Below are 13235 nucleotides of genomic sequence, written 5' to 3' on the forward strand. Positions count from 1 at the left end.
AATTAAGTCTTATCTTTTATTGTAATGCTACTTGAAATTCTCTAGTTTAGTTGGTACACAAACGGCTGATTAATCAAATAACGTTTCTGCTTCACTGTACAACAAAGAGCCGTATTGTTACAGTTAAATACGTATCTATAGAAATTATGGTCTCAATAGAAACATTTTGGGTCAATACGACTAGCATTGAAGATGGTTTCTGGCCAATATTAACTCATAAACCTTGGCAAAAATTTGTCCTCACAATTAATTATATTTTATTATTTAAATCACTACAGTGCAAAGATTTTTGGCGAATATTATTTTCTGTACGGTCTAAATTCAAACACGACGACATTAAGGAATGACGTGGATGAGCAAACTTCAGATATACAAGTTAGTAAATAGAAATAGGTAATTTATATCATGGTATAATGATATTTTATATTTTAATCATGTAGTCATTGACTGTCACTGTAAATGCTTTGAATGCTACAACACTTGAACAAGAAACCGTCATATCTGCTGGGCCGATCACCAAGAAATTCATCCATGTCGTAAATTGAGATTTACACATCAATGCAAACAAATGTTTCAGTTTTAAAAAGATATCGCGTTTACAATGCATTCATTCAAAGTTCAGAAACCCACAATAATATCGAGCTGCGTGAAAATGTTCATTGAATATTTATAACCCTAAATGTCTTACCATTTTTGTTACTTGAAAATTTATGTTTGGTTGGTATAAAAAGGCTGAATAACGTTTTTGCTCTATTGTATAACAAACAGTTTGCAACTAGCGTTGAATATCTTATTACTAATGATGAATTATTTGGTAAATGGTAATGTAGTGTTTAATTAATTTAATGTCAATACAACAGGCATTAATCATTATAAAAACTTAAAAATTATTCAATATTTAATCAATCAGTGCATAGATTGTTTGCTTGTTATAATGGTCATCTATAGGAGCTACAGTCAGACGCGACCACATTGAGAAACGACGTGGATAAGCAAAACTCAGATTTACAGGTTTGAAAATAAACACTGCAAGGTTCACGAATCATTGCATAATCTCTTCTTCCCTCACACAGGATTTGACCGTCACAGTAAATGTCTTGAATGCCACACAACTTGACCAAGAAACTAATTTACAGGTATTCATTATCTTGCCGAGTCTGTCTGTTTGTCCATCTGCTTGTCTACCTGTCAATCTGTTAGTCGGACTGACAGTCTGTCTCCCTGTCTATAAAAATGGGCGTGTTACGTAACAACTTGAAATTTTGGCCGACCCTCATTTCTAGAGGTCACCCTACGCCCCTTGCTCAAACTAAAAAAAATAAACTAGATATCGATGAAAATTTGTGTGATTGTTGTAGACATTAAGAGAATCTTTTTATTCTACAAAATCCAGTCTGAATTCAACATTGAATCAGCACACAGAATAAACAGATCTGAGAGTTGAAAAGCGACATAAATGTTCTTGCTTTTAAATGATCTACTGATGCATATCACATTGATAATCAAATTTTAAATTAAAATCTAATATAAAAACGGAAGATTGAGATTGGTGTTGGACAATAAATATTCGGTAACTACAGCTTATAATAACGTATTGACATAATAGTATACTTAGTACTATAAATTAAGTTTAGCGAAAAGCAACACAACAGACATCTTAGGAAGTTTCTTGGCAACAACTCTGATTTCAGCAAACGTTCATCACAAATTTAAAAGATCTCTTATTATTTAAATCAACTTTAGCAGATATTGTCGGTTAATTCCACTGGTCGTTTACAAGACCTACAATCTGACGTGACAACTTTAAGGAATGACGTGAATCAGCAACAGTCAGATTTACAAGTTAGTAAGCAACATATGAAATAGACTATGTGTGTGTGTGTGTGTGTGTGTGTGTGTGTGTGTGTGTGTGTGTGTGTGTGTGTTTGTGTGTGTGTGTGTGTGTGTGTGTGTGTGTGTGTGTGTGTGTGTGTGTGTGTGTGTGTGTGTGTGTGTGTAATGAATTTTTCTATTTTCTCCCACAGGATTTGACAGTCACTGTTATTTATGTGAATACAACGACACATAAACAAGAAACAGACATAGAGGTATTATTTTACTACTACTAATAATCACAAAATAGACATATTTGTTGACAATAAGGATGGGTGCAAGATGTACATATATATGTTCAAGCAAGTGGTAATTAACAAGTGTTCTTAGGAAGTGTATTTGGTCCCTGTGAAGAATACTATTAGCTAGAGATGCAAGTATTACATAGCAAAGACACTAGTGTATTCAAAATGCAATATATAATTTTCAAAAACTATTTAATAATCAAACTACGGCGTTTAGATCTTACCTGTGATTGTAAGGCTCATGTTTGCATTGTTGGTATATATGAAAGATAATCGAGGCTTTTGCAACCATTGTGCAACAGAGACATTGTAACTATTGTTGAATAACGCATTAATAAAAATTATAGTAAGTGTTGATATTGTTCATGTTTATTTAATGTCAATACAACAGACATTGCAGGTTATTTCTGTTCAATACTGAATTGTCAAAATTTCGTAAACATTCATCACAAACGCTCAAATATCATTCATTATATAACCCACTATTGCAGAGATTGTTTGTTACAATGGTCATCTGTAGGGGCTACAGTCAGACGCCACCACACTAAGGATAGACGTGAATCAGCAAAACTCAAATTTGCAAGTTAGCAAATAAAAGCTGTCAGGTGAATGGTTGTATTAATGTTATCTCAAAAATTTCTCGCACAGGAATTGAATGCCACCACTCTTGAACAAACAAAAGATATACAGGTTTGAATAATTTTTCAGATAGCAATCAGTATGCTGATATCTTTCTTTGACACGAAGTGTAAGTGCACGTTGTCCTCTGTATTTTGTAATGTTATTTCAATACTTCTGAAAGACTAATCTACTTGTCTTTGTCAGTCTGTATTTCTCATTATATGCACAGAGTATATACGTTATATCTCTAACTCTAAATGTAAGCAAGCTATACTGTCTTTTTATCTGTCTGTGTCTGTCTGTTCGTCTGTCTGTCTACCTGTCTATCTGTCTGACTGTCTGTTTGTCTGTCTGTGGATACGTCTGTTTGTCTGTCCTTATCTGTTATCAATATTGCTCACTATCTAACAAAAACAAGAAACCTACTCTCTGTCTGCCTGTCTGTCTGTCTGCGTGTCTGTCTGTCTGTCTGTCTGTCTGTCTGTCTGTCTTTCTGTTTTCTGTCTGCCTGTTTTCGGTCTGTCTGTCTATAAAAATGTTTATGTCTATTTGTAACACCAATCCTGTCATATCTTCCCGACTAATCACCAAGAAAGTCAACCATGTTGTAAAGCGTGGTTTATACATTAATGCAAACAAAAGTTTCAGTTTCAAAAGAAATCGGGTTTACGATGAATTCATTCAAAGTTCAGAAACCAACCATAATATCGAGATACGTGAAAATTTTCATTCAATATTTATAAGCCTAATGGTCTCACTATTTTTGTTACTCTAAATTTCTTGTTTGGTTGGTACATATGGGCTGATTGAGGTTTTTGGTCTATTGTACAACAAAGAGTTTGCAACTAGCGTTGAATCTTATAACTAAAGATAATTTTAGTAATGGTAATAGTGTTTAATTAATTTAATGTCAATACAACAGGCATTAATCATTATAAACACTTAAATATTATTCATTATTTAATCAACCAGTGCATAGATTGTTTGTTTGTTATAATGGTCATCTATAGGGGCTACAGTCAGACGTGACCACATTAAGAAATGACGTGGATCAGCAAAACTCAGATTTACAAGTTAGAAAATACCACTGCAAGGTGCATGAATCATTTGCATAATCTCTTTCTCCCTCACAGGATTTGACCGTCACAGTAAATGTCTTGAATGCCACACAACTTGACCAAGAGACTAATATACAGGTATTCATTATCTTGCCAAGTCTGTCTCTTTGTCCATCTGCCTGTGTACCTGTCAATCTGTCAGTCTGACTGACAGTCTGTCTGCCTGACTATAAAAATGAGAGTGTCACGTAACAACATGAAGTTTTGGCCGACCCTCATTTCTAGAGGTCACCCTACGCCCCTGGCTCAAAGTAATAAAACTAAACTAGATATCAATGACAATTTGTGTTATTGTTGTAGACATTAAGAGAAGATTTTCATTCTACAAAATCCAGTCTGAATTCAACATTGAATCAGCATTGAATGATCTACTGATGCATATGACATTGACAATCAAATTATAAATTAAGATGTAATATAAAAATGGAAGATTGAGTTTGGTGTTGAACAACAAATATTTGATAACTACATCTTATAATAACGTATTGGCATAATAGTATACTTAGTACTATAAATTGAGTTTAGCGAAAAGCAACACAACAGACATCTTAGGAAGTTTCTTTGCAACAACTCTGATTTCAGCAAACGCTCACAACAAATCTAAAAGATCTCTTATTACTTAAATTTTATTTTTGTACATTTCGTCGGTTAATTCCACTGGTCGTTTATAGGATCTACAATCTGACGTGATAACTTTAAGGAATGACGTGAATCAGCAACAGTCAGATTTACAAGTTAGTAAACAACATATAAATTAGACTAGACTGTATATGTATAATGTATGTTTCAATTTTCTCACACAGGATTTGACAGTCACTCTTATTGATGTGAATACCACGACACATGAACAAGATACAGACATACAAGTAATATTTTACTAATAACAATAATTACTACACTGACATGCTTGCTGACAATAAGTACGTGTGCGTGATTTACATCTATATGTTCCAGCAAGTGTTAATTAACAACTATTCTTAGCAAGTTCATTTGGTCCCTGTGAAGAATACTAATAGCTAGAGATGCAACTATTGCATAGAAACGCTGCTAGTGTATTCAAAATGCATTATATAATTTTTTCAAGAACGATTTAATAATCAAATTACTGCGTTTAGATCTTACCTGTTATTGTAAGGCTCATGGTTGCATTGTTGGTATATATTATGAACGGCTGATCAAGGTTTTCGCAGCCATTGTACAACAGAGAGTTCTAACAGACATTGCAGGTAATTTCTGGGCAATACTGAATTGTCAAACATTCGTAAACATTCATCATAAACGCTCAAATATTATTCATGATTTAAACCACTACTGCAAGATGGTTTGTTACAATGAATGGTCATCTGTAGGGGCTACAGTCAGACGCCACCACACTAAGAATTGACGTGAATCAGTAAAACTCCGATTTGCAAGCTAGAAAATGAAAGCTGTCAGGTGAATCGGTTCACAAGATTCTGCTTTAAAAGGAAATCGCGTTTACAATTCATTCATTCGAAGTTCAGAAACCAACACTAATAGCGAGATGCTCAAAAATTTTTATTAAATATTTATATGTCTAAATTTCTCACCTTTTTGTTACTCGAAATTTTATGATTGGTTGATATAGAAAGGCTAATTGACGATTTTGCTTTATTGTACAACAAAGAGTTTGCAACTACCGTTGCATATCTTATTACTAAAGATAAATTTTATTAAATGATAATATAGTGTTTAATTAATTTAATATCAATACAACAGGCATTAATCATTATAAACACCTAAATATTTTTCATTATTTAGTCAACTAGTGCAGAGATTGTTTGTTTGTTATAATGGTCATCTATAGGGGCTACAGTCAGACACGACAACATTAAGGAATGACGTGAATCAGCAAAATTCAGATTTACAAGTTAGAAAATGAACACTGCAAGGTGCATGAATCTTTTCATAATCTCTATTTTTTCACAGAAGCTGACGGTCACTGTGAAAGTTTTGAATGCCACACAAATTGACCAAGAAACTAACATACAGGTACCGGTATTCATTATCTTGTCGAGTCTGTCCGTTTGTCCATCTGCCTGTCTGTTCAAGAACAATCTTGTGTTTTCTTTAATAAGCAGTATACTACAAGCAGATTACAATATTCATTCTATTTTACAGGATAAATGTTTTAAATATTATTTAAATATTATAAGTAACTATGTACTAACGAGGTTACAACAGGCAATGCAGACATCCTCTGGGCAACACAATTTATCTTTGGAGAGCTATTCGTCATGAATAGATATAAAAATTACATTATTTATATAAAATAGTGCAAGAATTATATGTTATCTGTAGAACTTACAATCCGACGTGAACAATTTACAGACTAGTGATTCTCGACAAGACACCGATTTACAAGTTAGTAAAACATAACATTTGTAGTCAGTAAATTAGACGTGACAACATTTAGACATGACGTGAATCAACAACAGTCATATTTACGAGTCAGTAAACAACACAAAATATACTATGTATAATAGTACATTTCTACTTTCTAACGCAGAAGTTGACAATCATTGTTAGTGATGTAAATGCAACGGCACATGAGCAAGAAGAAGATATACGGGTATTATCTTGCGGAAAATAATTATTAAACTAACATATTCGTTGACATTAATTATATATGGGCAAGCGATATACAATCTAGGTATATGTACATTAGTCATAAATATATAATTTTTTGAAACTGTATGTTGTCCTTCTAAAGAATGCTAATATGATTTAATTGTACATAGGAACGTTGCTAGCGCATTGAAAATGCATTCAATAACTTTTTCAATAAACATTAATAATCTAATTATATAAATACATTTTAGAAAATTCAAATGCAACTGCATTCGCTATCATTTTTGTTATCAGCATACTTGAAATTTTATGGTTTGTTGTCATACATATGGTTGATTGTACAACAAAGAGATTGGATATACTGTTGAATAACATATTACTAAAACATTAGTACAAGTTCGTACCGTAATTACTGTCAATATAAAAGGCATTACAAGTGGTTTCTGGGCAATGCTGGTAGTTACATATTCCTAAACATTTATCGTAAATGCAGTCAAATATCATTCATCTATTCTAGCAACTAGTGTGTTGAGTGCATGGCTCTTTCGTATATTCGCATGCTAACTAGACAGTGACAAGGCACTCAAAACCTGGCAACTAAGCCGCGGTACGTAGCTGGATGATTCCTGGAGAAGTGTGTCTTGCTTGGGTGCGGCGCGAACTCGCCGTTTGGCGTGGTCGCCTTCCTTGTGGGAAGGAGTCCGATCTGAAGTTTCGGATCCGCACGGGACGTCGGTTATCCTGCACCATGATGTGCTAGGCCGGGCTCCTCCCACTCTACACGGCCTCGGCTCTAGCATGCAGGCGGGCTCAGATAAGTGGTCGCGTCAATTCGGCAAATGAACCTCATCACTGGAAGACTTACGCAGATAAGAATGCAAATGGAGTTTATTGAACCCGTTAAACGTAGTTAAATTCGTCCGGTGATGCGCTGCTGAGCGCACACGCACAGCGGACCCACGAGGAATTTGCGATGAACAGAGAATGCGCATCGCTAGCGACCATCCCTCCCGCCACAGCGCAGCAAGCATCCTATAGCGCGCGTGTTTGTGTTCCACCCTTCAATTCCGATGTCTGATGAGCTTGTGCTAGCGAGGCCATATTTTCCTACCCTTTATGCCATTAAATCTCCGTCGTTATCCACGTGAAGGTGAGTTGGGCCGGAATCCGGTCTTTAGTCCCGGATCCGCGACAGACGTCGGTTCTTCTGGACCATGATGGGCTAGGCCAGGCTCCGCCTGTTCTCCACGACCACGCCATGATTGTGCAGACTGGCTCTGATAAGTGGTCGCGTCAAGTCAACAAATCAACGTCATTACTGGAAAACTGACGGAGGTAAGAATTACTGGACGCGAGTGTGTACACTCAACACAAAGTGTGTCAAGAGCGGTATTTTTTACTTTGAAAACCGCCACCCACCAACGTAAGTTTACGGAGTGAAAAATATCGCTATTTAGGGACAGCACCTAGGTGCAATAGACTTCTCACTCAGCAGGTCATTCACATATTAAAAAATGCAACTTCAATCTTACATACCATTCAGTACCTTGTATTCTAGTTGGGTGATTGACTGTCAGTATGGGTTTCGAAGTTTTGAGATATATTCGAGTCTCGCAAAAATTGATGGAAAATTTTTGACTTCCTTTAGTACATATTATGAAACCAATCAGCTTATTTTAAACGACAGACATAGCGGCTCATCATAGCGGCGTAGACCGAGCCCCAACTCTTGTGAGCGTGGTTATAAAATTGCAGACTGTAAATACGTGTGAGGACGAAAGCTGTATAACTATAGATGACACCCATTTTCCAGTCTGTATATCTGCCACTGATTCTACGATATCAGTCAATTAGAACCAATAATGTGTGCGTGTCTATAGAAATGGGCGTGTTGCGTAACAACATTAAGTTTTGGCCAATCACTTCATAACCAACCATAATGTAAACCGCGTTTTAGACACATCAACGCAAAAGGTAGATTCGGTCTTTACCTGCCTAAAAGGGCCAAATGAAAAATTCAGACCATAGCTACTAAAGAGCAATCGAGATTCAGTTGAAGAATGTTCGTAATTATTACTGCTACATAGTTAATAGCGCCACAAATATAAATGACAAATCTGTGAATTGACATCAAAGTCACGAACGGTCCGTCTGATTTTGGTGGAAGAGTTTTGTCACGACCGTCTGTTTTCAACGACACCGTGTATTGGTATGCCGGGACAACGCACGACTATATATTATACCAAATTTTGTACGTGGAGGAGTGGCGCGTAATACATTTGTAATATTCGTCAGACAACTCTAGGTTTACTCGCAATAACAATTTTGGGCACTCTAGACCTTGTGCTTATAATGCATGTAAATTAACTAATGAAAATTGAAATAGTTAACAGATCGACGACACTTGTTTGTACGAGAGGTGTTGATCATGGTTATTATTATTATTATTTTCTTAATAAAACAATAACAATGTCTTTTTGATATGCAAATAAATGAATAATTAAATTTAAAGGTTTTTGCATATTATTGATTTGTTAAAAATATTTTAATTTTATATTATTACATTGTTTTTGCCCTTTGTATTACATATAATTTTTAACAGGCACTGCAAGCAATTTCTGGACAACAAAATTATACTTTGAATAACATTCATCAAAATACAAATAAATATACATTACGTTATCTAAATCAACTAGTCCAGACATTGATTCTTCCTTCTGTTAATAGGGGATACAATCAAACGTGACGACTTTAAGGGACAACGTGAATCAGCAAAAGTCAGATTTGCAAGTTAGTAAATAAAACACAAATTAGGTATGCATATTATTAAATCTTACATTTCCTTTCTGACACAGGAGTTGACAGTTACTATTAATAACGTCAATGCTACGACTCATGAGCAACAAACAAATATAGAGGTATTAATTATCTTGATAATAATAAAGATCAGGTACGCGATGTACAGTCTACTACAACAACATTAGAGATAAATTATTTAATAATACTTAGAAACTGCATGTCATTTAAAGCATACTAATAGTAAAGCCTTTGCACTCTGGACTTGTTCCCCGAAAGATTGTGTGGTTCTGCATGGGCAGATGTTCCTAGTGTATATCTAATGAGCAATTAAATTATTACCATAAGGAGTCGGTTTGAGTTTCAATAGAAAGCTGTCTATAGACTATATTTGTGGGGCGGAGCTTCTGGAGCATGCGCAATCTCGAGGGTAACACTCACCTTCGCCGAACTCGCTGTACACAAAGTCCACGTTCCCGGGTCTTCTTCTGAACCGTAGATCATCTTGCCGTTGACTAGTCTTTGTAAGTAAGTTCACTACTTACCATTTCGTGCATCTTGTGAGAGACTTTGCCTGCGTTGAGACGCGTAGGAAGCCATTTCTTGAGTACGGCTTCTCGAGGGTAAAGACTACTGTTCAAGCTGAAGTCGCCTGATTCACATTCTAAACCGATACACGTGGAGTGGAAGCACAGACTACTCATTGCCTAGAGATGGATTAGTTTTGGCGAGTGAAATCATGCCACTTGGGAACCCATTTCGGGTAACCAGACATGTAGGCGTTTCGCGTTGTTTCTGGGCAGTCTATCCTCCTTCTGTATATATGTGATTGGCCAAGTCGAAGTTCTTACTGTGACATCTTTTTTACTGTGTAAATTAACAATTATTCTTAGGGAGTGCATTTGTTCCCTGTGAAGACTATTCATAGCTAGAGATGCAATTATTGCATAGCTGCGCTGCTAGTGTACTTAAAACACATTTGATAATTTTTCAAAACGATTTAATAATCAATTATGGCGTTGATATCTCACATGCTATTGTAAGGCTCATGGTTGCATGGTTGGTATATGTGAAGGGCAGATCGAAATTTTTGCAGCCATTGTACAGTGAAGAGTCTGTAACTATTGTTGAATAACGTATTAATACGAATTATAGTACGTATTAATATTGTGCACGTTTGGTTAATTAATGTCAATACAACAGACTTTGCAAGTAATTTCTGGACAATGCTGAATTGTCAAACATTCGTAAACATTCATCATGAACGCTCAAATATCATTCATTACTTAAGCCACTACTGCAGAGTTTGTTTGTTACAATGGTCATCTGTAGGGGCTACAGTCGGACGCCACCACACTAAGGAGTGACGTGAATCAGCAAAACTCAGATTTGCAAGTTAGCAAATAAAATCTGTCAGGTGAATCGTTGTATAAATGTTATCTCATGAATTTCTCGCAAAGGAATTGCATGCCACCACTCTTGAACAAGCAAAAGATATACAGGTATCAATTATTTTTCCGATAGCAATCAGTATGATGACATCCTACTTTGACACTAAGTGTAAGTGCACGACATACTGTTTAGTTTCTAATATTATTTCAATACCTCTGAAAAACTAATCTACTTGTGTTTGTCTGTCTGTCTGTCCATATGTCTGTTTGTCGGACTGTGTACTTGTCTATCTGTCGGTCTGTCTGTCTCTCTGTTTGTCTGTCCGTCTGTCTGTCTACCAGTCTATCTGTCAGTCTGACTGACATGAACAAGCTTTTTGACTTAAATGTACGGATCCAAGTCCACTAATTTTTTAAAGTATTTGGCTGTGAAGGACTGGTTTGTCATAGAAGTTTAGGATGTGTACAAGTAGACGATCTTTAACAATAAAATAAACTGTTTGTCTGTCTGTCAGTCGATCTGTCTGTTTGTCTGTCTTCATTTATTGTCAACATTGAAGTTCAGTACACTTTAACTGAGCAAAACTATACTGTCTGCCACTATCAAACAAGAAAATGAAACCTACAGTCTGTCTGTCTGTCTGTCTGTCTATCTGTTTGTCTGTCTGTCTGTAAACATGTTTATGTCTATTTGTAACACCAATCCCTTCATATCTCCGGTGCCAATCACCAAGAAATTCAATCATGTCGTAAATCGCGCTTTACACATCAATGATAATAGAAGTTTCGGTTTTAAAAAGAAATCGCGTTTACAATGGGTTCATTCAAAGTTCAGAAACCAATCCTAATAGCGAGATGTGTGAAAATGTTCATTAAATATTTATAAGCCTAAAGGTCTCACCATTTTGTTACTTGAAATTTCACGTTGGTTGGTATAATATGGCTGATTGACGTTTTTGCTCTATTGAAAAGCAAAGAGTTTGCAACTACCGTTGAGTAACTTATTACTAAAGATAATCTTTTTGTAAATGGTACTAGAGTGTTAATTTATTTAACGTTAATACAACAGGCATTTCTCATTATAAACACTCAAATATTATTCGTTATTAATCAAACAGTGCAAAGATTGTTTGTTTACTATAATATTCATCTCTAGGGGCTACAGTCAGAAGCGACAACATTAAGGAATGACGTGGATCAGCAAAACTCAGATTTACAAGTTAGGAAATAAACACTGCAAGGTGCATGAATCATTGCATAATCTTTCTCCCTCACACAGGATTTGACGGTCGCTGTGAATAACTTGAATGGCACACAACTTGCCCAAGAAACTAATATACAGGTTTTCATTATCTTGCCGAGTCGGTCTGTTTGTCCATCTGCCTGTCTACCTGTCAATCTGTCAGTCTGACTGATAGCCTGTCTGCCTATCTATCAGTCTATATGTCTGTTTGATTGTCTGTCTGTCTGTCGGTCTGTCTATCTTTCTATCTGTCTGTGTTTCTATCTGTCTGTCTGTCTGTTTGTCTGTCTGTCTGTTTTTCTGGCTGTCAGTCTGTAAATAAATATATTTTCAAATATCGAACTGTTAGATATATACTACAACTAATAATTTCTAAAGAAAGTTTAACAAGGTAGCAATTACAAGTTTCTAAAGTTTTCAAAATTCAGCTGCACACAAGAAAAATACTAGTTAGAAAGTAAAGTGCAAAAGTCCAAAGGTGAGAAACAGTCAGAAACTTAACAATTGTAATCTCTACAGAAGACGCACTAACTAAACCACAAATACCAGGATATTGGTAAGGCTGCTATAAGGTAGAGATACTGAAGTCATCAGAAAAATCTTGAAGATTAAGGAAAGTAGATGAAGATGATGAGGATGACAACGGTACGCGTCTGTTTGTATGTCTTCCTGCCTGTTTTCATGTCTTTCTTTCTGTGTGTCTTCAATTATTATCAACAACGAAATCTAGTAAACCTCAAGAGAGCAAAACTGCTGTCCCCAATTATGAAATAGGTACTGTATTGGACAAAGGCATGTACAGTCTGTCTGTCTGTTTGTCTGTCTGTCTGTTTTCTGTCTTGTCTGTCTGTCTGTCTGTCTGTATGTATGTATGTATGTGTTACGCACAGACAAACAAATGTACAGACAGACAGAAAGACGGAAAGACAGACTGTAGATATCTTGCTCTTATACAGGACCTATTTGATAGTAGACGACAGTAGTTTTGCTCTGTTGAGGTGTATTACATTTCAGTGTTGATAATTATTGAGGACACACAGATCAATCACGTCTAAACTGCTGGGCCAATCGCCACAAAACCAACCATAATGTAAACCGCGTTTTAGACACATCAACGCAAAAAGGAGATTCGGTTTTTACCTGCCTAAAAGGGCCAAATGAAAAATTCAGACCATAGCTACTAAAGAGCAATGGAGATTCAGTTGAAGAATGTTCGTAATTATTACTGCTACATAGTTAATAGCGTCACAAATATAAATGACAGATCTGCGAATTGACATCAAAAGTCACGAACGGTCCGTCTGATTTTGGTGGAAGAGTTTGTCACGACCGTCTATTTTCAACGACATCGTGTATTGGT

At 35.8% G+C, this 13235-nt stretch overlaps 1 long non-coding RNA gene across 1 annotated transcript; it reads left to right on the forward strand.

Moving 5' to 3' along the window:
• The first annotated feature begins 4677 nt into the window (after positions 1 to 4677).
• On the forward strand, positions 4678 to 5867 carry LOC134198136 (uncharacterized). Its single transcript, XR_009972785.1, has 3 exons — positions 4678 to 4722; positions 5682 to 5744; positions 5804 to 5867. It is a non-coding gene; the product is annotated as an uncharacterized LOC134198136 (long non-coding RNA).
• Positions 5868 to 13235: the final 7368 nt, after the last annotated feature.

This window comes from Corticium candelabrum, chromosome 2 (genome assembly GCF_963422355.1).
Source record: "Corticium candelabrum chromosome 2, ooCorCand1.1, whole genome shotgun sequence".
Lineage (NCBI taxonomy): Eukaryota > Metazoa > Porifera > Homoscleromorpha > Homosclerophorida > Plakinidae > Corticium > Corticium candelabrum.